This window comes from Crocuta crocuta, unplaced genomic scaffold (genome assembly GCF_008692635.1).
Source record: "Crocuta crocuta isolate KB4526 unplaced genomic scaffold, BGI_CrCroc_1.0 scaffold7, whole genome shotgun sequence".
Taxonomy (NCBI): domain Eukaryota; kingdom Metazoa; phylum Chordata; class Mammalia; order Carnivora; family Hyaenidae; genus Crocuta; species Crocuta crocuta.
Genome location: NW_027531904.1, coordinates 9,369,281 through 9,397,017, shown reverse-complemented (window position 1 = coordinate 9,397,017; position 27,737 = coordinate 9,369,281). Strand labels below are relative to the sequence as shown.

The following is a 27,737-nucleotide window of genomic DNA, read 5'->3' as shown; positions in this document are numbered from 1 at the left end:
CGGACACGGGCGCTGGCGCAATGCCAAGGCATGCGCTTCCTCCCACAAGCACGCGGGCCTCCTTAGCGGGGGCCCTGGCACTCCTTGGGCCCCGCCTGTGTCGGAGGGTGCTGTCTGCGGGGGTCTCCTCCCTGGAGCCCTCGGGGCTAAATCAGAGGGGTCAGTGGAAGCGCACTTGGGGACGTACCCGAGCTGGTCTTCGTGTCTCTGCTTCATTCACTCTTACCTCTCCTGTGTCGCACCTCCTGTCCGCATCATGGCCTCTTTCTAGAACCTTCTCTGCCCTAGAATTGCTTTTAGGGAATAGTTCAGCAGGACCCCAGAGAAAAGGCATCAGAACGGTCACTGACTTACGTCACCCATCCCGTTAGAACTTGGATCTAGTTGCAAAGTCAGGCCGGCTGATGGGGCTTGAGGCCTCACTGCACATGCAAGTGTCCACGACGCTGGCCCCACCTCCCGGGGCGGGGCTCTCCGACCCGTGGGCCGCAGCCCTCACAGTTCCCCCTTTTAGAGCCAGCTCTGCGACAAACTGGCGGGTTTGAAGGTGGCCAAAGGGGACGTGGCGGCTGCTGAGCGGCCCGAACGAAACGCGGTTCACCCACAGGGGCACCTCCCTCACCCACGTCCCAGGGCAAGCCTCTCGTCCACCTTGCTCAGAGCCCCTGTGCTCTAATGCTTAACGTGCGGTTCCCACACGGTCAGACGTGGGGTTTCTAAACTCACAGCAGGTCACAAGGAACAAACCGCAAGTGGACAGCGGAACGGGCCAACGGCAGTAGAAAGTGACGTGCGACAGGCTGGAAGGTCCTAATGGGAAAGACGGTGAACAAGGAGTCAGTGCGAAACCTGGGCCATCACACTGGAAGACAAATAGCCTTGCGCCCCTCAAGGTCTTGAGGGCTCGTTACAAGACCACACTGTGGATCCATCCAGTCTCTTGCCAAGTCCCTACTCTATGCCAGGCTCTCTGAGGGCACATTAGTTAGCCACTGCTTTGGCCACTCGCAGCAGGGACCCAAAATAAAAGTGGTTGAACCAAGCTGGGGGGGGGGGTGGGTGGTTTCTTCAACATAACAGATACCTGGAGGCAGGGAGTCCAAGACGGGGGTGGCTCTTGATGTCATTGGTAACCTTCTATCCACTCTTAGCCTGTGGCTTCTAGCCTCAAAGTCACCTCATGATCACAGTTAGGCTGCTGCAATTCCAGTCATCACATTTAAATTCCAGTCAGCAGAGAGGAGAAAAGGGCGGTAGGGGGGTGGGAAGGCATATTTCCCATCTGAACCAACCTCTTTGAAACAGCTTTCATGGAGGCTTTACCTGATTTTGCTCATATCTCACCATTTCAATGTGCAAGGAGAAGGGGTAATTTCCAGGACAGCCCCAAGAGCACAGCAGTTTGGGAGAAAGGAGGAGAATGAGAAAGTGGTGTTGGCAAGACTGCTCTCAGAGCCAGGCCCCACGGCTGATGCCGGGAGTCGGAGCTCAGGCTTTAGGGAGAATCATTTCCTTCCAAAATGGTTAAAATAATAATTATGTCCTGAGACACAGACTTTCATCTCGATGAACAGACTCCGTAATTTAGGGCAACACTTTCCCAGAAGATTCTAGACTGCGGAGAATTCTGCTGAGTTTGTCTGTTGGTTTGAATTCCATGAGAATTACATTTGTGTCCAGCAAGTCCGCTCGGGGCCTGCTCCCACCCACCAGCATTTATGTCCCTCACAGGTCTGAGGCAGGACGCGGGAGAGGTCACCGCTAACCGTGAGTGCCCACGGAGGGTCTTGGGCAGCAGGCGCGCAAGGCCTGGTCCCGGCGGTCCCGCCCGTCCCCCTCAGGCCTGTCCCAACAGAGCCCAGGCTGCGGTACCACAGCCACGGCTCTTGCCCGTGGCACCTCTGTGAAGGGAGGAGTCTGCCCCGAGCCGTGAGAAGCCCCGACCACACGCTGGGGCTGCACCTGCGGACGCGGGACGATGCACCTGTCTGTCTTGTTCTGAGCGAATCGACGTTTCCTTCGCTAGAGTGGACGTGCTGAAGTCCGATGGTTTTCTGTCTTGGGGGCCCGGGGGCGTTTCAGCGGGGTGCTTGTCTGGGGGCCGGCTAGGGATGGGGGACCCCAAGTGGGCGAGGACAGGGGCAGCGCCGCGCAGAGTCCTCCCGGAGCCAGAACCGCGGGCACGCGAGCAGCCTCCCCTCTGCTGTTGGCGGCCCTGCCTGTGCTCGCGCTGCGGCATGACAGGGCCAGGGTGTGGGTGGCCTGGCGGGAGAGGAGCACCGCAGATGGCGTCGGGGAGCACGAGCAGGGTCCAGCCACAGGGCCGCACACGCGTGCAGGCGAGCCCGACCCCTCCATCACCCACCCAGCACTGAGAGCATGCCGTCTGCAGGGCGCTGCCCAGGCACCAGGACCTGTCCACACGGTCCCTGGCCTCATGGAGGGAGACGCAGAAAGTACCGGGGGGACGGAATCTCAAGGAGAGGCCCCTAGTGGGGGTGACGGGCACAGACGTTTTCCTGGAAGAGCTTCCCAGCTCTGAGCCGCAGGGGAGGGACAGCGCTCCCTGGGGGGGAGGGGAAGGCGGCAGCCGGGGTGCTGGGGCTGCCCCGGAGGGGGGACGGTCCACAGACAAGGGAGGGCAGCCTGGACCCAGGGCAGGTGTCAGGCTGCTGGAGACGGACTCGGGCGGGGCAGGGGCTGCAGGGAGCCGGGGAGCCACGGAGGACAGCCTGCACCGGGGACGGGGTGACTCCACCCCAGCCTCGCGTCCTGCGGGGAGCAGTCTGACTGCGGAGGGGTCTGGCAGGTGAGAGCCGGAGCCTCCCTGGCATCAGCTCCGGGCGCGGGGGGCCTGGGGGTCTGGACAATGCCGCCTCTCGCGCGGTGCCCGCCCGCAGGCCTGCCCCGGGGGAGGTACCAGTGAGCTTCCCCTCGCGGGCAGACGTGCCTCCAGAGGGGACATTGTGCTGGAGGCCTGTCACCACTGGCAGCAGGGACGCGTCAGGTGCACACACGTGTGTTCAGGACAGCCTGACCGGCACGTGGCAGGCGCAGTTAGCTCCCCATGACCCGCAGGGAAAGGAGAGCCACATGTGGCAGCCACGGAATGGGGCTCCGGGTCTCTGGTTCCTGCTCCAGGACCTGTGGGTGGAGGGAGGCAGGCGAAGGCTCGGGTCCCAGCCCCACTGCTCACCCACCTCCCTGGGGCCTGTTCTGTGGCCTGTGGGCGGAGGAGCGTGATCTCACCCACTCACGGGGTCGCGGGGTGGGGGCGCCCGTGGGGTCACGGAAACCGCAGCATCCTTGATCCTGTGCCCGGCGCACGGAGCCACTCGATTCCTGTGGGCACTTAGCAGGGCGACTCGAGGGCCCTGTCATGTGGTGAGTGTGAGCACAGGACGTGAGGCCTGCAAGTCGGGGAGCTGGTCCACGGAACGGGGACTTCCACAGAGTACTTTTCTTCCAAACCAGAGGGCATCCTCCCTCCAGAGCTAACTGCGAGCGAGGGTCTGGCCCACGGCTGGGACTGGGGAGCTCCTAAAGCCCAGCCTCCTGGTGGGCTTGGTGGCACGTGGCCCACACTCCCGGGCCCCAGGACTCAGACCCCGTGGAGTCTGGCCCAGGAGTGGGGTGGCCACGGCACCGGCCTCAGCCCTGGCCCCGGGCGGGGCGTGCACAGGGCGGGGGGCCGGCGTCTCTCAGGCTCGGCCTTCTGCAAGAACCGGGGCCGGGGCGAGTGGAACATCTGACTCAGCTCGGCCTCTCGACCTGTGTCCTCAGTCACATGCTTGTGGTCGGGACCACAGGCCCCCGTGACAATGATACTTAACCATGAGCAACACAGCAGACGGCCCCTCCGTCCCATTTCTGGTGGGGTCCCGCAGGGTTTCTTGAAATCTCGTTCCTGTGGTTGTGATGGACCAGATGCTGTTAGCTGTAAAGTTCAAATGCAGGCTTTTCTTTGAAAAAAAAAAAAACAAAAACAAAAACAAAAGAAAACCCAAACTGCCACAATTCAAAGTGAACTTTGTTTCTATAAAAAGGGGAAAAAATTGTACTTTTTCAAAAAACCATAGCCCAAACGGGAACATTTAAACATGAGGCTGATATATAAATACACACGCCCTCTCACAAAAATAGAGCAGTTGAAGTTTGTGTTCTTTTCCCATTGTTTAATGTCACCGAAAACCCCCCCAAAGCCGTCCTGTGGTGAGTAAACCAGCTCGACACTGGTCACACCTCCCCCGGCCACAGCGGCCGATTTTCCGTGGTGGGGGGTGGGGGAGCTCAGGGTGGCGGTTGTTCGTCTGCCCCCCGCCCCCCCCCAGTGCATTTGTACTACCTGGCGGGGAGGGGCCAGGGGCCACGGCGGCGTGCCCACGGCAGGAGCGAGGTGCGGGGGTGCGCGTCTGCTCGGGGCTGGTCCAGGTGGGGCTAAGGAGGCGCCCCCCCAGCAGGCGAGGAAGTGGCTGTAGGGAAGGCTGGGGCCCCCGCCCTCCCCGTTGACTCCGCCTGTGCAGTCCCCGTGCAGTGACGAGGAGGAAACACACCTGCTCTGGGCCCCGGGGGCCGAGGCTTGTGTCGCTGTGAAAACAGAGCTGAGAACAGGGTGGAGAGGGCACCTCGCGCCACGGAGAAAGTGATGAAACACACGGGCGCGCACAGACGGGGCTTGTCGAAGGGCCAGGGGACCGACTGCAAAGAGCCCCCACGGCCAGAGCGTGGACAGTCTGAGCAACACGATCGGGGAAGCAGTGTCAGACTACACGCCCGAGGAGACGTAAACACCCACGCGTCCACACTGCCATCAACAGATGACGGGAGAGGGGACAGAGGTCCCAATGGGGAGAATTCCAATTTCTTCACGTCGGTTCTCGGCCGTCCGGCAGGTGGGGAGGACTCTCGGCCACGGACGCCGGGCTGTGTGCTCCTCCCTCAGATGCCAGGAGTGGGATGACGGGCAGGAAGGAGCCACCTCCCAGGACCGCAGCCTGACAGCTCTCCTCAGCCGGCTGACCCAGCCAGGGTCCGCAGCCAATGACGCGGATGCGATCCGAAGACCATGGAACCTGCCCGTGACCTTCCTTGCAAAGACCCAGAGTGCTGGTCTGATGGTGAGTAACGTACCCAGTAAATTCCCACAAAACAGCAGAATTGCCAAGTCACCAAAAACAAGGAAAGTCTGGGACACTGTCACCACCAGAAGGAGCCTAAGGAGATGTGGGGAGTAATGGGTGTCACACGGTGTCCGGATGGGGCTCCGGGGCAGAGGAAGGATGTTAGGTGAAAACTACCAAGTCCAAATAGACTGTGGATAAACCGTAATGTGCCAGAATTATTCCACTAGTTCTAACAGGTGCGCAGCGATGGTTAGGGGAGATGGCGATGATGGGGGGGGGCAGCAGGAGAGCATATGGGGGTCTCCGTTCTGTTCGCTCGCTTTTTCTGTAAATATAGAACTGTTCTGTTAAAAAAAAAAAATCCAGTCCATTAATTTAACACGGAAGGTGGAGGAGAAGGAGAAAAGAGAATTCTCAGGGCGCCTGGGGGGCTCAGTCAGTTGAGCGTCCGACTTCTGCTCAGGTCATGATCTCAGGGTTCGTGGGTTCGAGCCCCACGTCGGGCTCTGTGCTGACAGCTGGGAGCCTGGAGCTGCTTCGGATTCTGTGTCTCCCTCTCTCTCTGCCCCTCCCCTGCTTGCACTCTGTCCCTCAAGAATAATTAAACATTTAAAAACTTTAAAAAAAAGAGAGACTCCTTAGTGCCTCCATGAAGAGTTGACCCGAAGGAGGGTGTGGTCAGCACACAAGGTGGGAGGGACCCAGCTGGGGTGGGGGTCGAGGTATCCTTACGCCCAGGCTTGTGGGGAGGTGAGCAAACCCCCGAGGGGAGTCTGGGAAAGGAGCCCACGGCAGCGACCGAGTCAACAGGTTGCCCGTGCGCCTGGTATGCGTCACCCTGCGGGATGCGGAATTCCTGGTTTGTTAAACTTGACTCCATAAAGGGAGACAGTGTCTTTGCTACTTGTGACCACAACGGCCTTCTGAGGAAGACGCACCCTGCCCTGTAAAGACCCTCCGTTCTCCAGGCCCTTCTACGGCCGCAGACACGCGGGAGCGGAGCTGGGAAGGGGGTGACAGAGAGACGGAGGCGGATCAGCGAAGAGGGGAGGCCGCGGGCTGCGCGGGCTGCAGGGGCAGGGAGAGCCCTCCGGGCAGGCTGGCCAGTGGAAGCGTCGCAGGGGAGGCTGTGAGCTGTCCGCGTGTGGTCCCCCGCAGCGGCCCGGGGCGCCCACGGCTCGCCGCACAAGTTCTGTGGACGGGGGCACCGGGCTACGTGTGTGTCTGGGGATCACTTGGCTGGACACACGGGAGCACCCGCGGGGCGCGGAGCGGGAGACGGGGCTTCCCTCGATGCAGGAACGGAGGCCCCTCTGGTCCCGGGCGTCCTTCCTGGGAGGGGCTGCGTGNCAGAGGTGACCCGGTCCGTGTGACCAGCAAGGACTCGGGGCACCGAATGTAGGACGTGAGCCCAGGGCCCTCCTGGGGACCACAGGTGCCCGGAGCTTGCAGACACGAGCTCTCGAGGCGGGGGCTGCGTCCCCCCAGGCCCTCAGCGCCCCCCAGCCCTCCCGCGGCGAAGACGCCAGCCCGAGCGGGCCGCCAGCACACAGCGCGACGCCCTTCCCTCCACCTGGGTGCGCGTCTGCCCCGCTGACAGCCGTGTCTCCTGGGTGACAGCGGACACACCGCTCACTAGTTAGCACCCCAGAAAACCTCTGATGGTCTCCTTTCTGGTGGATATTCGGAACCAGAAACCACTGCGTAGCCGCGGAGTGGGTGCTGGCGGGCTGGGGAGGGGCCCGGAGGTGGGGCAGCCAAGGGCCACTCTGCAGTGTNGCACCCAGCGACGCCCCCGCGGTGGGAGATTCATCAGGCGGTGGAGTGAAGCCCGGGGAGGGCTCTGGAGACAAGGGAGGCTGAAGCCCCCAGGCGGGAGGCAGGACAAGGCTGAGGATGGTCAGGGCCACCGGGTAGGGAGGGGAGGGGGGCAGGGCTTAGGAGAGAAGGTCCCCAGGGGGCACCTGGGGTGCTCGGAGCCAAGCACGAATCCCGGTGTGGTCTCGCCAGCCCCCCGACCAGCCCTGTGGGCCAGTACCTGGGTCGCCCTTGACGCTCAGGCCCTTCCTCCTCCTCCTTTCCAGAACACTCCCCGACGCCCTCTCACAGGTGCGCGGGATGCCTGGCCAGGACCCGGGTCTGGGAGCTGCGCGGCTGTCAGCAGCAGGGCCACGTTCAGGCCCACTGAGGTCTCTCCTGAACCCAAATCCTGTCACCCTGTGTCTCACCCGGCCCTCAGGGAAACCAAACTCCCCATCAGAGAGAACCTTACAATAACCCTTAAAGAAGTGCCCCCAACTTCCAGCTCCCAAGCAAGGAGGGGCCCTGGGCTTGCACCTTGTTGCTGCCGCTGACGGGCACTGGCAGCCGGTCCCCTGCTCCAGGCCGGTCCCAGCAAGGCCACTTGCAGCCCCCCGTTCCAGCCTGTCACCTGCACGCACAGCTCCCCTCCCAGCCCCGACCCAGAGGGTCTCCACCCACCTGCACCCCTGGCAGCCACATGCTGATAGTGAGTCCAGGCCAAACGAGGTCTGCTCGGTCACCGCCCAGCCTTCCCTCCCTCCTTCCCTCAGTGGGGGGGGCACGCTGGCACTGAGCGCACAGCCCACAGCACCCAGCCCCGCCGTCCTTCCGAGCAGCAGGCTCATGCCCCCACGCCCCCCTGGGGTGCCGTGTGTCTTAGAATTTCCCCAACACTGCAGAGTGCAAGCACTGGGCACAGCCAGTGCCCTGAGGTTCCAAAGGAAAATGTCAAGACAGTCTCAGAAGCAAAAAAACTGTGTGTGTGTGTGGGTGGGGGGGTGATTTTAGACGGTTAGAAAACGTACAGAAGAGGTAAGAACATACGGATAGAATTCTGACCACTGAGTGTCCATCAGTCCCGGTGACGGGGGAAGGAAGGGTGCCGCGAAGCCAGGCTGCCAGGAGCCCCCACACCCTTCCCTGCACGCCGCTCTGAGCCTGAAGCCTCGAGTCCCTCCTCCCCCAGGCCCCCAAAGTCCACATGGGTGAACAGTGGACACTGCGGGGCAGTGCTGGGAACAACCAGGGAAAAGTGTCCCTATTTCCCCAAATCCCAGGGGAAGGGAGCCGAAGGGAGCCCAGGAGCAGGGCGCCCCACCCGGCCGTCAACCTTCTCTCGCGGTGGCCAACCCGGCCCGGGGAGGGGCTGCAGGGACCCCGTGGGGCTACTGACCTTGGCTCAGAAAGGAAGCGGGGACCTAGCGCTGAGGGTGGCGGGCACATCTCAACCCCGGGAGCCTGGACTCGGTGTTGCGTGAACGGCGTGGGCAGCGCACGTGCCATGCAGATCACCGACGCCTGTGAGCACAGCTCTACAGCCCGATGCCGGGGAAGACGCTCCGGTGCGCGGTGCGTCCCGTGTGATTCCACCCCCCCACATTCCTCACAACCACACACGATGCTGCCCGGAGCCTGTCTATTTCCTTGGGACGGACTCCAAGTGGAAATGCCAGGCGGGCACGCGCAGAGCCCTAGATTTCAAAGTCTGCTCAGTTCCTTTCTGGAAACGGGGCATCCTCCACCCCACCAGCGACAGGGAATTCCTGCCTCCAGCAAGCTTCCGGGGTCTTGTCAAAGTCAAGGTGCACCTACCCTTTGGTGCTCTAACTCCTCCTCTCAGAAATTACCTGGTGGGAACACTCACACCTGTGTGTAGCTGTATGAACACAGACACATGACGGAATGCGGGAGTGACAAGCAGCATGCGCTGCCCCTTGAGCTGCTGGCTCTGTGGCCCCCCCGCCCCCCAGCCTTGTCGGCCTGGGCCCGTCCCTGCCGAGGACAGCATCCGGCCTGGGGCCTGCTGTGTCTGGACTGTTAGGACCATTGCTAGGATTACGAGAGTCCTGATGCTCTTCCGCCCCCTCCAGAGGGCAGGTTCCCCCGGAAGGCTGGGTACCCCTGCCCGCATCGGCTTTCCTGGGACAAGCACCCTCAGGGCTTTGACCCTCCTTTCCCTGAGCTGGGCAGTCACACCTGATCCCTGGCAACTGGATCTTTCTTAAAAGCATTTTTTTTTTTCTGGGAGAATGCTCAAGCAGGGGAGGGGCAGAGGGGCAGGGAGAGAATCCCAAGCAGGCTCAGCCCAGAGCTCAACATGGGGCTTGAACTCGCGACCCTGGGACAATGACCTGAGCTGAAATCAAGAGTTGGACACTCAACCAACTGAGCCCCCTCTGGCCTGCTCCCCCTCCCCCAGCCCTCCTTCCTCAGTCCCCGAGACCCACATCACTCAAGGGGGCATCCAGCCTTCGGGCAAACAAACCGCACCTGTGAACAGCCTCTGCACCCTTTCCTCCCCACCCACCACCCAGACTCTGCTGCCCCTCCATCTGGAGAGAGGCCTGGAAAATTCAGAGAATGTGAGGATCTGAGGGGGAAAAGAAGGGACGCCATGAACAGAAGTCCATCTCTAGGCGGCGGGGACCTGACCTTTCCGGAAATAATCTCTGTCCACTCAGCCCAGTCTCACGTTCATTTCCTTATTCTGTCTGATATTCCCACAACTAGGAACCCATGGAGACGGATCACAGAAGTGCGACTTCCCACAGGGTAAGGTCCCCGAGACAGGAATCCCTAGTTCGTGGGCTTTCTCTACCACAAGCCCTCAGCTGCCGTCACGCGGCCTGGGGGGCGGGGAGGGCGCGTGTGCATGGGCCAGGGCCAGGGCCACCGTGTATGTGTGTGTGGGGGGGGAGGCCTGGGCGGTAATGGGGGGTTAATGTGAAGCCTCTGGAACACAGGGCAGGGGCCCCAGGAAGGAAGAACACAGAGAGGGGATGAGACCCCACTCTGCTTACATCTGTGCTTGACTTCCTGGGCCACACACGACCCCAGGACGGAAAAGGACACTCTCCTCGTGTTCCTCTTTTCTCTCTTTCCTCTTAGCCCCCGGCCCCACGTCTCTCCTTCCCCAGCTCTACTGAGATATAAGTGACATATAATGGCGTGTGAGTTTAAGGTATACGATATGATGATTCGATAATATATGCGTGTTATAAAATCTTTAGCACAAGGGTAATTAACACATCCCTCACCTCAAATGACCACCTTTCTGTTGTTGTGGCGAGAACATTTCAAATCTACTCTCTTGGCGACTTTCAAGGGCACTACATAGTGTTCATCACTGTCACCATGCTGTGAGTCAGTCCCCGGAACTTACTCATCTTACGCTGGAGTCGTGTACCCTTTGACCCACGTCTTATCTGCTGTCCCCCACCCCCACAAGCAATGACCGCTCCACGCTCGGCCTCTGTGAGTCCAGCTTCTCTAGCTTCCAGACACATTCGATCCTACGGGATTTGTCTTTCTGTGTTACTCCCCGAAGCACAATGCTCTCCAAGTCCATCCACGTGGACAAATGGCGGATTTCCTCCTGGATGACACAATGATAATACATGATATATCTCACATCGCTCCATCCGTTCGTCCCTGAACGGACATTTAGGGCGCTTCCCTATCTGGTCTCCGTACCTTGGCTACTGTAAACAGTGCTGTAATACGGGGGTGCGTGTATTCTTTCAAGGTAGTGTTTTCATTTTCTTCAAATACCCAGAAGTGTGACTGCTGGATCGTAAGGGTAGTTCTACCGTTAATTTCTTGAGGCATCTCCATCCCGTTTTCCAGAGCGGCTGCACCAGTTTGCATTCCCACCCGAGCGCGAGAGGGGTCCCCTTTCTCCCCGTCCTCGCCAACACTGGCTCTCGCCAACAGTCGCTGTCTCTTGCCGTTTGGATTCTAACCTTCCTAACGGGTGCAGGGTGACATCACACTGTGGCTCGGACTTGCACTTCTCTGACTAGTGTTGTCGAGCACCTTTTCATGCTTTTGTTGATCATCTGTGTGTCTTCTTTGGGAAAATGTCTATTCAGATCCTTTGCCTATTTTTAAATCAGATTTTTATCTTTTCACTATGGAGTTGTAGGGTTCCTCCTATATTCTGGAAATCAACCTCTTATGAGATGGTTTGCACACACTGTCTCCTGTCTGGTAGGCTGCCGTTTCATTTTATTGACAGTTTCCTTCGCTGTGTAGAAACTTTCTAGTCTGATGAAGTAACACTTGTTTTTGCTTCTGTTTCGTATGCTTTTGTGCCCTTTCCAAACCATCCTGGCCGAGGCCACTGTCAAGGAGCTTTCTTCTTAGGTCTTCGTCTAGGAGTTTGACACTTTCAAGTCTAACATTTAACCCCTTAATCCATTTCAGGTTGATTTGTGTGAGTGGTGTGGGCCACATGAACAGAATGAAAGACAAAGGTCACACGATCATCTCAACTGAAGCAGAAACCACACGTGGCAAAAGTAAACATCCTTTCGGGATAAAAACTCTCAACAAAGCGGGCAGAGAAGGAACGCAACTCAACATAAGAAAGGCCGTGTATGTAAGCNGAAGACCAGACAAGGGTGGCATTCTCACCGCCCCTGTTCACTGCTATACTGGGAGCCGTAGCCACGGCAATATGAGAAGGAGAAATAAAAGGCATCTAGATCAGAAGGGAAGGAGGAAAATCGTCTGTTTGCTGACGACGTGATCTTATGTGAGATCCTGGGGCGCCTGCGGGGGGGCTCAGTGAGCTGAGCGGACTCTTGGTAGGATGTGCATCGGGTAGATGGGTTTCAGCTCAGGTCATGATCTCACGGTTTCATGGGTTCGGGCCCTGGGTCGGACTCTACACTGACAGTTCGCAGCCTGTGTGGGATTCTCTCTGTCTCTCTTGGTCTCTCTCTCTCTCTGCCTCTCCCCCATCTCCATTGTCTCTGTCTCTATCAATGTAAGTAAACTTTAAAAAAAAAAAGCAAGAGATCTCTACATTAAACTCCGTAAGACACTGATGAAAGAGGCTGATGAAGGTACAAATAAATGGAAAGATATCCGGTGTACACGGACTGGAAGAGTTAATATTAAAATGTCCATCCTACCCGATATCCATCCTTCCCGACGCCCCTCCTCCCCGACGCCCCTCCCCCCAAAGTCCATCCTTCCCGACGCCCCTCCTCCCCGACGCCCCTCCTGCCCGACGCCCCTCCCCCCCAAAGTCCATCCTTCCCGCCGCCCCTCCTGCCCGACGCCCCTCCCCCCCAAAGTCCATCCTTCCCGCCGCCCCTCCTGCCCGACGCCCCTCCCCCCCAAAGTCCATCCTTCCCGCCGCCCCTCCTGCCCGACGCCCCTCCCCCCCAAAGTCCATCCTTCCCGCCGCCCCTCCTGCCCGACGCCCCTCCCCCCCAAAGTCCATCCTTCCCGCCGCCCCTCCTGCCCGACGCCCCTCCCCCCCAAAGTCCATCCTTCCCGCCGCCCCTCCTGCCCGACGCCCCTCCCCCCCAAAGTCCATCCTTCCCGCCGCCCCTCCTGCCCGACGCCCCTCCCCCCCAAAGTCCATCCTTCCCGCCGCCCCTCCTGCCCGACGCCCCTCCCCCCCAAAGTCCATCCTTCCCGCCGCCCCTCCTGCCCGACGCCCCTCCCCCCCAAAGTCCATCCTTCCCGCCGCCCCTCCTGCCCGACGCCCCTCCCCCCCAAAGTCCATCCTTCCCGCCGCCCCTCCTGCCCGACGCCCCTCCCCCCCAAAGTCCATCCTTCCCGCCGCCCCTCCTGCCCGACGCCCCTCCCCCCCAAAGTCCATCCTTCCCGCCGCCCCTCCTGCCCGACGCCCCTCCCCCCCAAAGTCCATCCTTCCCGCCGCCCCTCCTGCCCGACGCCCCTCCCCCCCAAAGTCCATCCTTCCCGCCGCCCCTCCTGCCCGACGCCCCTCCCCCCCAAAGTCCATCCTTCCCGCCGCCCCTCCTGCCCGACGCCCCTCCCCCCCAAAGTCCATCCTTCCCGCCGCCCCTCCTGCCCGACGCCCCTCCCCCCCAAAGTCCATCCTTCCCGCCGCCCCTCCTGCCCGACGCCCCTCCCCCCCAAAGTCCATCCTTCCCGCCGCCCCTCCTGCCCGACGCCCCTCCCCCCCAAAGTCCATCCTTCCCGCCGCCCCTCCTGCCCGACGCCCCTCCCCCCCAAAGTCCATCCTTCCCGCCGCCCCTCCTGCCCGACGCCCCTCCCCCCCAAAGTCCATCCTTCCCGCCGCCCCTCCTGCCCGACGCCCCTCCCCCCCAAAGTCCATCCTTCCCGCCGCCCCTCCTGCCCGACGCCCCTCCCCCCCAAAGTCCATCCTTCCCGCCGCCCCTCCTGCCCGACGCCCCTCCCCCCCAAAGTCCATCCTTCCCGCCGCCCCTCCTGCCCGACGCCCCTCCCCCCCAAAGTCCATCCTTCCCGCCGCCCCTCCTGCCCGACGCCCCTCCCCCCCAAAGTCCATCCTTCCCGCCGCCCCTCCTGCCCGACGCCCCTCCCCCCCAAAGTCCATCCTTCCCGACGCCCCTCCTGCCCGACGCCCCTCCTCCCCGACGCCATCCATGGTCCCAGTGCGCCTTCGATCAAAATTCCAACAGCATCTTCCACACAATGGAACCGACAGTCCTAAAACCTCTATGCAACCAGGGAAGACCCCAAGGAGCGGAAGCAGTCTTGAGAAGGTACAAAGCAGGGGGCATCACACTTCCTGATTTCAAATACATTACAAAGCTACGGTCACCGAAACGGGATGGCTCTGGCACAGAACCAGACGCCTGGATCAGTGGAGCAGGACAGAGGCTGGGAAGAAGCTCTTGCCTACATGGTCACCTAGTACTTGTCAAGGGAGCCCAGAATACTTGGGGGGAAAGACAGTCTCTTCGATAGCTGGTGCTGGGAACCTGGTTATTCGCGTGCAAAAGAGCGAGGCCGGCCTCCGGGGTGGCTGGGCCTCCCTGTTCCAGGAGCGGCAGCCCCGGAGGGAGACGGCGGCCCCCCAGCCCTTCCCTCGGGGCTAGAGCAGTGGCCCCGGAACTCTCCTGGGACAAGCCGTGAATTCCCCAGCCCACGATGAAGGGCCCTTCTCCCAAGTGGGGTGCGAGCAGGAGTTACACGATGCTTTATGCCCTGGATAATTAAGTTACAGATGAAAAAAAATTTTTTAATGTCTATATTTGAAGGACAGAGAGACCGACCATGAGCAGAAGGAGGGCAGAGAGAGAGGGAGACAGAATCTGAACGAGGCTCCAGGCTCTGAGCTGTCAGCACAGAGCCCGATGCAGGGCTCGAACCCACAAATTGTGAGATCATGACCCAGGCAGAAGTTGGAAGCTTAACTGAGCCACCCAGGCACCCCCAGGTTTTCTTTTAATAATTGCTATGAGCACTTGGTTTTGTCCTCACTGGCACAAAACGGGCTGGAGTCACTTGAATTCAGTTGTAAGGTTGCTTTTCTGGAAGGGGAAATAGGGAAACTTCTAGAAGAGTGACCCCACCTAATTTCAGAAGAGGAACCAGAGGTGCTGGGTTGGATAATCGTCCATGGCTGCGCAGTTAGTGACACACACAGCCTAGACAGCACCCCGAGTCTGCTGCCCCGAGTCCATGGTCCTGTGCGGCAGGGGCCCGTCCTGACGACGGGAATCCCATGGCCCCGCTGTCACTGTCCTCAGCTGCAGCCTCGGGCCAGAAGGGCCGACCGACCAGGAAGCTACGGCAACAGGCTTGCGGGGCCCCCACAACTGCACCATGGATGTGAAAAGTTGTGTTTTCTTGGGGGACCCCCAAGTACGAGCTGCAGACCCCACAAGCTGGACCCGCCTCTGCTGCCCAGTAGCTCCTTGCAGGAGCTGAGTCTCAGAAGTTTCAAAAGTATCTCCACTTGACCTTCACAGCCCCCCAGATGGGACCGTCTTCGGGACAAGGTAGAGAGGAGCCTGGGCAAATTCGGACACGGCTCTGGACACTGAGGGGGCTTCCCTGGAGCAGCTTGGTGACCCCACGCACCGGGCCTGGGGAGCAGCCCGTCCGCACACACCCCAAGTCCCTTCCCTCCCAACTGGGGGGGCGGGGGTGGTTTAGGACTGCCCGTGGACTCAGAACCCCGGCTGCACGCCCCTCTGCGGCCCAAGCCACGTGCTCCCGGGACCAGAAGCGTCAGAGGGGTCAAGCAGGCCACGGACAGGGGCCCGGCGGGGACTGGGAGGGCACAGAGGAAGAGACGAGGGGATGTCTGAGGAGCTGGAGCTCAGAGATCACAGCAGGTGGTGGGCACAGGACTCAGCGGGTGTGACCGAAGTTCACCTGAAAAGGTGGGAAAGCTGACTGGTTCGGGGAGATGCTCAGACACGACGTGGTGAGCGCGCCGAACCGGTGAGGAGGCGCTGAGGAGGGGGCACTGCCTGGGTGGCGGGTGGTGCCCTGCGCCGAGGCGGGGAAGGCCGGCAGAGGGCTTAGCCGGGGACGTTTCGACCCCGTGGGACTTGCGGTAGGGACGCGATGAGCTGCCCGCTGGGTGAGGGGCCCAGAGGGGTGACGGGCTGGGGACAGCAGCCACGGTGGGGAGCCCCCTCCGAGGCCTCCTGAGGGGCTCACACAAGGGACCCCTGGGAGGTGCGGCCAGAGGTGGGTGCTCCTCTCCTCCCTGCCCTCCGCCCTCCATCCCGACCCTGGAGACCAGGGAGGGGGAGACGGGGGAGCAGAGACGTCCTCTCCCGTCCCCACCTCCCTCAGGCCGAGGCCAGACCAAGGTTAGGGCAGGAGGAGGGGCTCTCGGGGGAGAGGGACAGACGGTGTAATCTGTGCCAGGGTCCTTTAGCACTGACCGGCGGCTGAGGAGCTTACAGATCTTTCTGAGAGAGATGCCATCAAGGCCCCGGAAAGAACCCACGCGGCTGCGACTGGGACGCCTCCTTCCTCAGGCGGCACCAGCACCGCCCCTCCCCGAGAGCTGAGGCTGCTCAGTGAGCCACGTACGTGCAGTTACACACACTTACTGTGGACGTTAGCAAACACGTGTGTGCAGAGAGAAGGGAATAAACACCACGCGCGATCCCACCGCCAAGGAAAAAGTACCATCGACGTTTGTGCGGATAACGGTGCCGTTTCCGATGCCCCTCTTGTAACCCGCAGGAAAGTGCCAACGACAGCGTGAGGAGCCGCCCCGACGCTTCACACACATCTGCTCTCCTCCGTCTCCGTGTAAATGGAGACACACCCACAGGTACCGTATATGGTTGCAGTTATGTTAGAGAGATTACGTGTGCCTGTGAATATGAACATAATGACTTTTTTTTTTTTTTTAATTTTTATTTCTAGGAGAGAGAGAGAGAGACAGCGTGAGCAGGGGAGGGTCAGAGAGAGAGGGAGATACAGACTCTGAAACAGGCTCCAGGCTCTGAGCTGGCAGTCAGCACAGAGCCCGACGCGGGGCTCGAACCCACGAACCGCGAGATCATGACCTAAGCAAAAGTCGGACGCTTAACCGACTAAGCCACCCAGGCGCCCCATGAACATAATGACTTTAACAACACGCTACTCTAATACAGACAAGACGGATATTTGTTTTGTGAACCGTCTGTGATTTAGCTGGAGGCCCCTCACCCCTGAATGTGTCAGTGTCTGCTTCCCCAGAATAAGCTCTCTGGTGTGACCACAGGGCCAATACTGACACCCGTGCGTCCACGTCTAGCCCACCGTCCATGTTCCGATGACATCAACTGTCCCAATACTGCTCTCTGTCCTCCACGTAACATGTTCTCCTGATGNGGTCATGCTAATGGCCATGCTAATGACTCGGGTTACGCATTCTGGGGTGCACGTACCATGGCGGGGGATGCATGTTCCCGGTACATCCTATCCTGATGCACAGGAAATGCCGCGTGCAGGGACGGTACCATCATCCGCTGGGGAGGGTCAGGAGTTCTTCACGAGAACTGGGATCATAACGCATGTGCTTGTTCACTCAACAACCTTTTGCAAATGTTTGGAATGGTTTAAATATTCTCACATGGTACCATTTTAATAGGTACCCAGCTTTCCATTAGATGCACATTATATTTACTTATTACAATTCCTATCGTTTTGCCAAATTTCAACATTTTGCTAAATTTTTGCTGACGTTAGCAATATGGTGAACATTTTAATAGAAAATTCTTTATGTACATCCAAGATTATTTCCTGAGGGTAGATCCCGAGGACAGTCAAGGGTTATACATATTTTTAAGGCTAAAAAGTTCCGTTAAAGGGTCCTTGTCCTGAAAAGCATTTACACTCCCCAGCACAGCAAAGTCTTCCTCACCGTCTGTCTCCCTAAAGCATCTCCAGTGTAGGGTTTTGTCATTTTCCAAAGTCCTTTCTGGCTTCAGTTTCTGTTTCTTTAGTCAAAAAATTTGAACTTTTTTCCATTTACTTTGGGCCATTTATACAACTTCTTTTCTTTAGCTTCCCAATCACATCCTTTGTTAGTTTTTCTGCTGAATTTTCATCTTTTGTTATGATACACAGTTCTCATTATTGCACGAATGATTTGTAAATTCAGTTTTGAATTCTTGTTTTATTTTTTCCCCTTAGTGTGTGTTTTTCTAAACTCCCAGTACTTTGTAAACAGAGTACATTTGTACTGGTGTTTGTAATTTGTTTGAACACATCTGTAATTGCTCTGTCGGTAATTAATCTGTGGTGATACATCCTGCGCTGAAAAAGCACAGGTCAGTGGTGTAGACGGCCAGTGCTGGGGTCAGGCCGGCCTGGGGCTCAGCCCTGTCTCTGCTAGGTGACTTTGGGTGCGTCCTTAAGTGTCTCCTCTGGAAACGAGGAGGTAATAGCAGGGTGGCGGCGAGGACGGACTGGGCTGCTGTGCGAAGTGCCCGGCTCGGGCGCTCAGGACGTGCGGGTCTCTGGCTGTTGTGTCGCCGTGGCCCGGGCTCCTGAGGGCCAGTTCAGGCCCTGAGTCTCCGGAACGGAAGAGGGCAGGTGTCCGCCAGTGAGTGTTGCCAGGACAAGGCTGGGGGCCTGTCATGCGTCCAGTGGTGGCCGCTGAGATGGCGCCTCCCGGTGCCCGCCACCCAACGGCTGCAGGCTCTAAGTCAGCGCATCCGAGCGGAAGAGCGGGTGCCTTCCATGGACTCCCTCTTCCACACTGCATGGACAGCTGTCACTTGGTGACATTCAACAGCTACCTAAGGTCCCTAGATGTACGCTTGCGGGCCACCGGCCTGCAGTTTAAACCTGGGTCAAGAAGTCCGCAGGAAGCACCGGGTGAACAATGAACTCGGGCAACACTGAGTCCCACGCCCGGAACACAGCACAGGTAGGCATCCTGAGTCCCACGCCTCCTGGACGCAGCAGACTGTGTGAAGGAAGCACGAGCTGGCAAGCTGGCCCGTGGGGTTCTGCTCACATCCGGGTACGGTGCCGAGCAAGTCGGGTACCTGCAACTCCTGGTCTGGGGGTCAGCTTGCTCTCAAAGGGCCCTTCCACCTCGAGCATCCTGGAACTGTATCCCACGGAATCTGGCTTCACTGCTCACCCCTGAGGGCTCACTCTTGCGACATCAGTGAACCCACAGGAACCAACACACAAGACAGGAGGTGCCCAAAGAAGGAATGCTCAAGGGTGCCGGGAAGGGCTCCCCACCCTCTACCTCTCATAATGTGACCTGCTCTCCAGGTGCTCCCTGCCCGGCTAAGTGCCCCTGTGGGAGCTCCAACCTGTCCGTGGCCCCTGGAAGCCGGGCTTCTTGCTCAGCTCTACGAGCTAATGACCTGTCAGACCCCGACTGCTCAGCTCTTGGTAGGAAGGGCTGAGTTCTTCCCAGCCTCCTGATGGAAAGCAACAGAAAATAATGCGAGACCTTCACAGATAAGTGCACATTCACCACCACAAACGGCACCATCACAGGGACACATATGCAACATTTCAGAACTCGGGAAAACGGCCCAGCAGCGGCCCAGGCTAAGAATGGAAGTAATTTGGTCCTGCGGTCCAGCACGGGAGAGAAACCCCAAGTTTCTAATTACCCAGCCACAGTCCTGTATTTTGATGTCAAAGAGAGGAAGTAGCTAAGCTTTCTCCGGGTCATAGACATGCTCAAGAGTCAAGGGCAGAGCCTTCTGCTCAGACCACGGCTGGCCACCGGCCCGTCCGCCCCAGCTCCTGTTCCTCGGATGAACCCCCAGGAGCCGCCAGTGACTCCACCTCGCCTCTGCCACCTTACGGGGACGCTGGCACCAACGTCCTTCCCCAAACGCCCCCCCTCCCCCGATGTCCTTTCACCCAAAAGTTCGGGCCCGGCTCACCTGGTCTCCCGTTCCGCCCGCCACTCCGTGAGTCCTGGAGCTCACACATAGCGTCGGCCGTGGCTGCGGGGTCAGCGAACATCGCGTCCGCTGTCAGGCTGCGACAGAAGCAAGTCCAGCTTCAGTCCTGATTCCCAGGACACCGCTGATGCCCCACCTGGAGCAGCTGGAAGCGGCCCCAGCACAGTCGGTAGTGCGAAGGACGCCTACTCCCGAAGAATGGCGTTTGTGCCTGGGCGGCGCCCCGTGGGCCGCTGGGTCTGCCCACTGCCCCGAAGGGACGAGACCTTGTGGTATTTCCTGTCTGTGGTCTGGAGGCCACCACCCCCTGCCCCGCCCCAGGCCCCCCGACAGCACACACAGAATCACAGGCGCCCTGCTACCTGCCATCCTGGGCTTTACTGGCCATTTCTTTTATTCTCGGGACGCACGGACGGGACCTTGAAACAGAGACTGTCGGGTGGGCACAGTGAAGAGCGAAGGAGAAGAAACTGGGGAAGAGGGAACGAGGGGTCCCCTCTTGCTGGGCTGGCGTGCCTCACACCACCACCGACATGAGACATAGTCTGAATGTGACTTTTATCCCATCTCAACAATGACAAATCATAAAAAAAAATCAGTTGATCAGAAAGTGTAAAAAGGAGAAAAGTCCTAAAGTCTTAACATGGTGGTTGTGGTATTTCCCCCTCCACAGCCTAACGATCCTGTTCCCCTCCCTGGCCCGGGGGCCCCTCCAGCTGTGGGCCATCCCGGGGCCCCCGTCTTGTGGATCCCCAGCTCCTCTCCTAACAAAACCCAACCGGATCTTGAAGGGGGGGAACTGGGGGAGCCGAACCGAGGTGGACAAGGGGCAGAGAGAAAAGGAAGAGACTTGAAGGGGGGGGGGGAGCGAGGGAGCCAAAGGCCCTTCAGAGCTGGATTCAGACACAGCTCTTCCAGGGTGCTGACCTGAGGGACCAGACAAGCATGGGGCTCCTGTGTAGCCTGAGGATGTGGGTGCTGGGAAGAGCAGAGGTAACGGGGAGAGGGGAGCTGGGGGTGGCAAGTTCTCTGACCACCTTCCAAGGACCCCAGGAAAGATCTGGGGAGACCTTTCGAAACTTGACCCCTGTCCCCCAATGTCCCGGTTTCTGGTTCAGGACCCTCATCACAAGCCACCTCCGGGAAGTCTGCTAAAGGATGCCCTGCTGACCTCCAGGTCTGAGCTCCTGGAGGGCATCAGTCCCCATCAGTCCCTGGGGCCATCGGGGCCACCGTCTCTTCAGGAGCGACCCGGGGGTTTGCGGCACTGGGCTGGCGGTGGGGTGGCTGGGGGAGGTTTGGTTAAGTCCCCCGCGGCTGCTGGGACAGAACGCCACAGGCAGGGGCTCGGGTGACCGTCTGCACCTTGGGGTTCAGCGAGTGACAGCTGGCGCCTCCGGGCTCCAGAAGCCGGGAGGTCCTGGACAGGGTGTCTGCGGAGCCCCGCTCGTCGCCCCGCTGTCTGTGCCCCCACGTGGGCCCCTGCCCCATGCGCTCTCTGGGGTCTCTATTAGAAGGGCACTGGCCCCAGTCCTGTGGGCTCCACCCTCCCTCGTGACCCCCTGTCCTCTCAGGGCGCCGCCTCGGAACCACCACACCGGGAACTAGGGTTCAACCTCGGGATCCGGGGGCACGGCACGCTCCGCGTTGTCTACACAGGCGAGGCGGCCCTCGGTGAGCGCGGGGGCCAGGAACAGCCCTGACGCGCGCGGGGCCCGGATGGCGGCTCCACGTGCCCCCCACGCCCCCCGACGCCACGCCGCCGAGCTTTTACCTATCAGGGAGGTCACGTGCTCTAAGCCCATCCAGCTCGCAATTGCCGCGTCAGGATCCGGACGCTGAGCTCTCCCACCCCAGGGTCCGGGTCCCAATCGCTCTGACACCAAATGGCCCTGCCCGCACCCACGTCCTGCTGGGACGGAGGAGGACGCCCAGGCTCGCAGCGCTGCAAACTTGAGTGAAGCCCCGAGCTTACGCCGTCGGTGATTGGAGGAGCATAAAAAAAAAAACAAAAAAAGCATCCCTATTGGCTTCCCATTGGCTACTGTGTCGCTGCGCCCTCCTCTTCCGGCCCCTCCCCGAGAGGCTGGCTCAAGGCTCGAGAGCCTTGATTGGATGGGCGGGGTTGTGGGCGGGACACGCCGCTGAATGGGCGGGGCATGTTGGAGCCCCACCCCCTCGGCAGCCTCCTGCGGGGAGGCCGGTCCCGGGTTTTCCCAGTGGCGGCGCCGAAAGTCCCGCGTCCACCAGGCCAAACGGGAGCCTGGGCTCCTCCCGACTGGAAGGTTCTGGACTCAGGGAGTCAGGAACCCTGGCGCTGGGACCGGCTCGACAGTCTCCAGCGCCGAACTGAGACTTTGCACCTTTCTTCAGAGAGCGGCGCGGAGCCCCGAGGCCCTGGCGTCCAGAGGCCGTGGCTGGGGCGGCGGGGTGGAGGCGGGGAGCCCATCTCCCGGGGACCGGCCTGTTGAGTGGGCCCCTTGCAGGTAGAGTGGGGAGGGTGGAGGGCGCGGCCGAACCCGGGTGTGGGGGAGGGGCGCGCAGGCAGGTGGGAAGCCTGTTGCGGAGGTCGCACCCGCCCCGCCCGGCCTGCCCCCGCCGGGTCCGCTGTTCCTGGGGCTCCCCGAGCAGCCGTCCTCAGGACCGCAGCACCCGAACACACTGACCACCGCGGGGATTCCTGAAAGCAGCCTGCCCGAACCGGTCGGTATTTACTGTCCAGAGAGAAGTGTTCGGTGAGATCCTCAGGGAGACTGCGGCCCGACCGCTCACCGGTGCCCGCAGCGGGCCCTCTGCCCCGCCAGCCGGCGGCCGCACCCCGCTGATTTTGCAGCAGCGGTTACCTGGGTCGTTAAGGCCGAGGCCTCGGGGCCACGGTGAGCCCGCCCGGGCCCCAGCGGGGGCGCTTCTGCCGTCCAGGGAACATGTGACGGTGGCCGGAACATTCTGGCTTGGCACACACACTGCGGGAGCTACTGGCGTCTAGTGGGTGGAGGCCAGGGTGGTGCGGAGTACCCATTAGTGACTAGGAGACATGCCCCCGCCCCCACCACAACGAGCTCTCGGGCCCCCAGATGTCTCTGGTGCAGAGCTGCGAACCGCCCCAGTCCCCCTCTCCATTATCCGTCCGTCACCTCCTTGATGGTCTCTCTACCTGCAGCCTTAATCGTACACGCTCTTTGCCGGGGCCACACCACCCATCCCCTACGTCCAGACTCTGCGAATGGTTTAGAGCCGTGGGCAACCTGGGCCCCCTTGCCTTTCCACCTCTGTCCCCATCTCCCTCCAGTGACTCTCTAACCTGACTCTGCACCAGACCCTCTTAGGGGACTGGTGAACACGGGTGACTGCGCTGTCAGGTTTTGATTCAGAAGGGCTGGACCCGGGCTGCAGAATTCGCCCGGGCCTCGGCTGGTTGAACGCAACAAGGAAGTGGAAGGCCCGGGAGTGCGGATGCAGCCGATCAGGTCGGCCCCCGGGGCTCGGAGAAGGTGGGGGAGGGCCGAGAGTGGGCCCCGGTGGGGCGAACACAGGGTCTCCGGCGCGTGGCTTCCCTCCCTACCGTGAGATCCCAGAGGGTACAATCCGCGTGAGCACTGCCCCCTGGGCCCGTGGGAAGCCAGGCCTTCCTTCACAACATAGTAAGTTATTGGTAAATATTTGGTGAGTAGATCTTTTCATCATTAGCTGGTGAGCATGTCTGGTGATTAATTTTCAGACATTTTTTGGAATTTAGCTGCTCAAAGAAGTTTCTGAGAATATTGTAAGAATGCTCATAGCTTCACGGGAAGACCGGCCAGGGGAGGCCCCTGTGATACAGCAGGGGACCCCAGCGCCGCTCACTGACTTCTCACTACTGTATCACTTTATCAAAACAAGGGGGATGGGGCGCTGGGGGCTCAGTTGGTGAAGCATTCGACTTCAGCTCAGGTCATGATCTCACGGTTCGTGAGTTCAAGCCCCACATTGGGCTCTGTGCTGACAGCTCAGAGCCTGCTTCAGATCCTCTTCCCCTGCCTCTCTGACCCTCCCTAGCTCATTCTCTCTCTCTCTCTCTCAAAATAAATAAGTAAACTTTTTTTATGCCAGGGGCTCCGTTGAGTATCTGGTTTCTCCCCTTCCCTGATTTGTGTCCTTCCAACAAATTAGCAGGGGAAGCACCGTTTTATAGGACGTGGCCCACCTCCATGGGGTCTGAGCCGCCCTCACACTTTTCCTATGGGGCCGATGGCTGGGGCGGCCGCTGTTTCCCCGGCCGCAGGGGTCAAGCTGGAGCAGGCAGGGCAGTGTGGTGGGGCTCCGGCAGGGGGTGGGGGGTGGAGAGCTGGCATCCACGGCCCGAAGGGTGGGAGCACCCCAGGGGCACATACAGGCTCTGCGAGACCCTTCCGGGCTCCATCACGAGTCAGGAGCTGGTGTCACCAGACTGAAGACTCCAGAGGCAGAGATCTCAGTGAGTACAAGCCCAGGATGGCTCTTCTGTTAAAGAGGAAGTAGCTCTACAGAGTCCAGAAGGAACCTTCCAGAAGGGGGCCTGATCCTAACCAGGGCTACTCACTGAATGTGCTGCTGTTAAGAGGATGTTATTTGGGGGACGTTAAACCAATACCCTCTTCTCTGTGGTGACATCGAGAGCCAAACCCGGTCGACTCAGGTCCTAGGGCGTGATCTGGGGTGTGGGGCAGGTACCCCGGTGGTCATGGGGTTTGGGACCTGGTCAGGGACGAGTAGATGCTGTGCCAGGAAACCTCCAGACAGGAAGAGAGACCTGCCTGAGGGGCTCGGGATGGAAGGGAGACAGGAGAGGCAGCGGCTCCCGGGCTCCAGGCCGACCCCAGGGTGTGGCGGGGTCGGTGGTCAAGGGCTGGCACTCTGCTTTTGGAGCTGTGACTCAGGAGGGTCTCCTGCGCAGGGAACCCACCACGTTCGCATGGAACAGTCACACTGAGTGAGAATGCAGGGCGGTGGGCTAAGGTAGACATGAGGCCAGCAAAGGACCAGGGCACCAGCACTCGGGTCGACGAGACCCAGCAACCTGGGGACCCTCCCCAGAGGCCCCAGAGCGCACATCTTCGTAGGGGTCAGGTGGAGGGTGTCTGACTCTCAGAAGCCGCGCAGAACCATGGAGAGTTCGGGTAGGGGCAAGTCAGCAGCCCAAACAGAAAACAAACTTGAAGCTCATCGCCAATCCCAGGAGACAGAAGTCGAAGTGGCCCGCGGACCAAGCATCCCTGCCTGTGCCACTACCCTCGTCTCCTGTTCTCAGGTACCCCTATCCTCCCTCAGGGCAGCCATGTTGCCTCCAGCCGAGCCACAGGGCCTTTGCACATCCCCTCTCTTCCCTTCAAACTCCGTTTGTTGGGTCTTCCTGGCTCAGTCACTTGCCCCTCTTACAAACTCTCTTTTATAGTATTTGTCATCTTATTTGCTTGTCATTTTACACTTAATCTGGCAGCTTTTGGACTGACATCTCCCTCCCCCACAGATTATGAGCTCCACAGAGGAAGGGACTGTTTCCCCTGTGGCTGTGCACACAGCACCCCGCATGGACTCTGATACACTATAGGCCCTCAAGTGTATTGAATGACTGGATAAACGAACCAACCGGTGAGTGAGGGAATGGAGGAGGGACCTGTCAGAGTTTGTCTCTGCAGCCAACAGCGTCTCCATGTCCAAGAGAAGAGCCTGAGGCAGGAGGGAAGCCGGTGCGGCCCTGAGGGGGGGGGGGGGAGGGTGGAGGCCCTGCCCTCCGTGAAGGACCTGGACCTTGCCCCACATCACACTTGCTTTTCATTGACCTCAAAGTCAGAGCTGCATTTTCTTTTCCTTTTTCGCAGGATCTTGGTCTGTTTTTACTTTTCATTCCGCAAACGTCCTGGCAACGAGGAAGGGCAGGCGGGCCGCCAGGGAGCGGGTGAAGCACAGACACCACACAGCCCTCGAGGCCGATGCTTCAGTTTGCACGTCGAGAGAACAAGCACGCTGCCCTGCTGAAACCAAAGCGCCGTTCCCGCGCCGCGTAAGGTGCACGCTGACTTCTTTATCACGTCACGTGCAGGCTGTGTTCAGACCCCCCCCCGAACGTGTCCGGTGCTTGGTGTCCTGGGTCCAGGACCCGGTCAGAGTCTGCACACGGAGCGGCCTGTTCTGAAAAGCATCCCGAACGCCCTAATTCAGACCGCGTGTTTACCAGCGGGAGCACGGAGAGCGCCAGCCGCCTCCCGCTCACGCCGGGTGCCTTCGGTCCCTGTTCAGACGGCCTCGCTCAGGCGGCGCGGTGCATCCAGGAACGGACAGCCCTGCAGACGCGGGCTCCCGGAACATTCCAGAAGCCGGAGGGGGCCCTGTGAAACGGGAGCAGACGGCTGAGCCACGGGGGACGTATCTTCTTTCTCTGAACTGCGCCGAGCCTGCCGGGGGGCTCCGGCCACCGCTCGGGTGGGTCTCCTGGGGCAGCTCTGGGGTGACCCTTGAAAGCCTGTCCTGGGCTCTTGGCCACAATGCAAACAGGTGCAGGCCACCACACCGCTCGGGGCGCCTGGGCACACGCGTGACCTGGCTAGTCCTGTCCAGTTTCTGGCTGTCTGCTTGCCTCGATGGGAGTTTTGCGGTTTTCACGCTGCCTTGGGACAAACAGGACCGAGGTTCACAGGATCCCCGTGGGGTCCACACACTTCACTGCTGTGGCCTGTGGCCTCCACCCGACAGATGCCAGCAGTGTCCCCCGGGCCCCAACATCCTCCTCGGTGAACTCCTGTGCTACGTCTTACACAAGAGACGGGTCTGAAAAGTCAGGAAAGTTCCAGAGCCATGGGCACCAGCCAAGAGTTTCAAGCTTTGGGAGAACCTCAAACCAGGCGTTTCAGGGGTGCTCGGGAAGGAGCCTGTGCGCGGGCGGAGGGAGGGGCACAGCGGCCGGGTCTGCCCCGTGTCCCGCCATCGCGCCCGGGGAAGCTGCGTCAGAGCCTGGCCCCGTGGCCCGCAGGAAACAGCACGGTCATGGAGACACCTATGGGGCCGTTTCCTCCCGGAAGTGCTGGTGTGGCGCCAGGCGCCCTCCAGGGCCCAGCGGGATGTCCCCCTCCTCCTTCCTTGTCCACATCCCCAGGGTGGTGAGGGAGGGGCCACAGGGAGCCCGGGCGGACAGCCCACCTATAAGAAGGCGTGGTGGGGCGCCTGGGTGGCTCAGCTGGTTAAGCATCCACTTTTTTTTAATTAAAAAAAATTTTTTTTAAATGTTTTATTTCTGAGAGAGAGAGAGAGGCAGTGTGAGCAGGGGAGGGGCAGAGAGAGAGGGGGACAGAATCCAAAGCAGCTCCAGGAGGGAGAGAGAGAGAGAGAGGGAGGGAGAGAGGGAGGGAGAGAGAGAGAGGGGCAGCGTGAGCAGGGGAGGGGCAGAGAGAGAGGGAGACAGAATCCAAAGCAGCTCCAGGCTCTGAGCTGTCAGCACAGAGAACCGCAAGATCATGACCTAAGCCAAAGTCGGGCGCTCAACCGACTGAGCCCCCCGGGTGCCCCAAGCATCCCAATTCTGATTTGGGCTCAGGTCATGATCTCACAGTTTGTGGGTTCGAGCCTGCCCTGTGTCAGGTTCTGTGCTGACAGCGCGGAGCCTGCTTGGGATTCTTTCTCGTTCTCTCTCTGCCCCTCCTGTGCATGCGAGCTCTCTCTCTCTCCCCCCCAAAATAAACATTTAAAAAAAGGGGGGAGGGGGCGAGGAATGAAAGGATGAGACTGGAGGGGACCAGGGGAAATTCTGAGGAGGTCAAGTACAAGCAGCTTGAGGTCAAGTGCAAACAGCTTACATCACTCTGCTGGGGGATCAGGGAGAGGCCCCTGGGCTCACCTGTCCTGGCCTGGACATGCCCGAAGGTCCCATTCTCAGTAGAGGCTTTTCTGATCCCCGGTGGGTCAGGGCCTTGGGCCTGAAGTCTTTTCCTCAAAGGCACTTACCCTTGATGGCTGGACCGTCTTACCCACCCCACTCCCGACCGGGGATGTTGTTTCACTGCCAGACACCTGGCACACGGCTGGAGCTCAGTAAATGTTTCTCTGTTGACGGAATCTCTCTCCCGATCCGTCGTTCTCAGTGGACCACCTCTCTCTCCCTCTCTGCCCACAGCCCGGAGTCCCTTAGAGGCGGGCTCCTTCAAGTTCGGTCCCCTTCAGCACACACCTGGCTGGGCTCTCAGAGTGGAAACAGCCGTGGGGCCCTCCATGCCCACTGGGGCTACCCCAGGAGCACATGGGGCAGAGCCGGGTGGGTACAGCTGAAAGCAGATTGGGCAGATTTTCTGGAAGCCATGTGTTTCTGATGAAGAAGATGAAGCGTCCTGTTTCTCCGCAGCCTGGTCTTCCTGGTGTAGCAGAAGGTGCCCGGCTGGCTGGGCTTCTGTGCATTTCCGTGCGGTGGTGGGTGGGCGAAAATGCTCAGGGATTACCCTGTTAT

At 60.0% G+C, this 27,737-nt stretch overlaps 2 long non-coding RNA genes across 2 annotated transcripts; one reads left to right on the top strand and one right to left on the bottom strand.

Annotated features, from left to right (window-relative positions):
• Positions 1-4,933: 4,933 nt before the first annotated feature.
• On the bottom strand, positions 4,934-21,204 carry LOC144240087 (uncharacterized). The gene is made up of 3 exons (XR_013337578.1): positions 21,063-21,204; positions 19,268-19,365; positions 4,934-5,467 (listed from the first exon to the last, which is right to left on the bottom strand). It is a non-coding gene; the product is annotated as an uncharacterized LOC144240087 (long non-coding RNA).
• Positions 21,205-21,501: 297 nt separating this feature from the next.
• On the top strand, positions 21,502-26,513 carry LOC144240103 (uncharacterized). Its single transcript, XR_013337589.1, has 3 exons — positions 21,502-21,774; positions 24,774-24,895; positions 25,126-26,513. It is a non-coding gene; the product is annotated as an uncharacterized LOC144240103 (long non-coding RNA).
• The last annotated feature ends 1,224 nt before the right edge of the window (positions 26,514-27,737 follow it).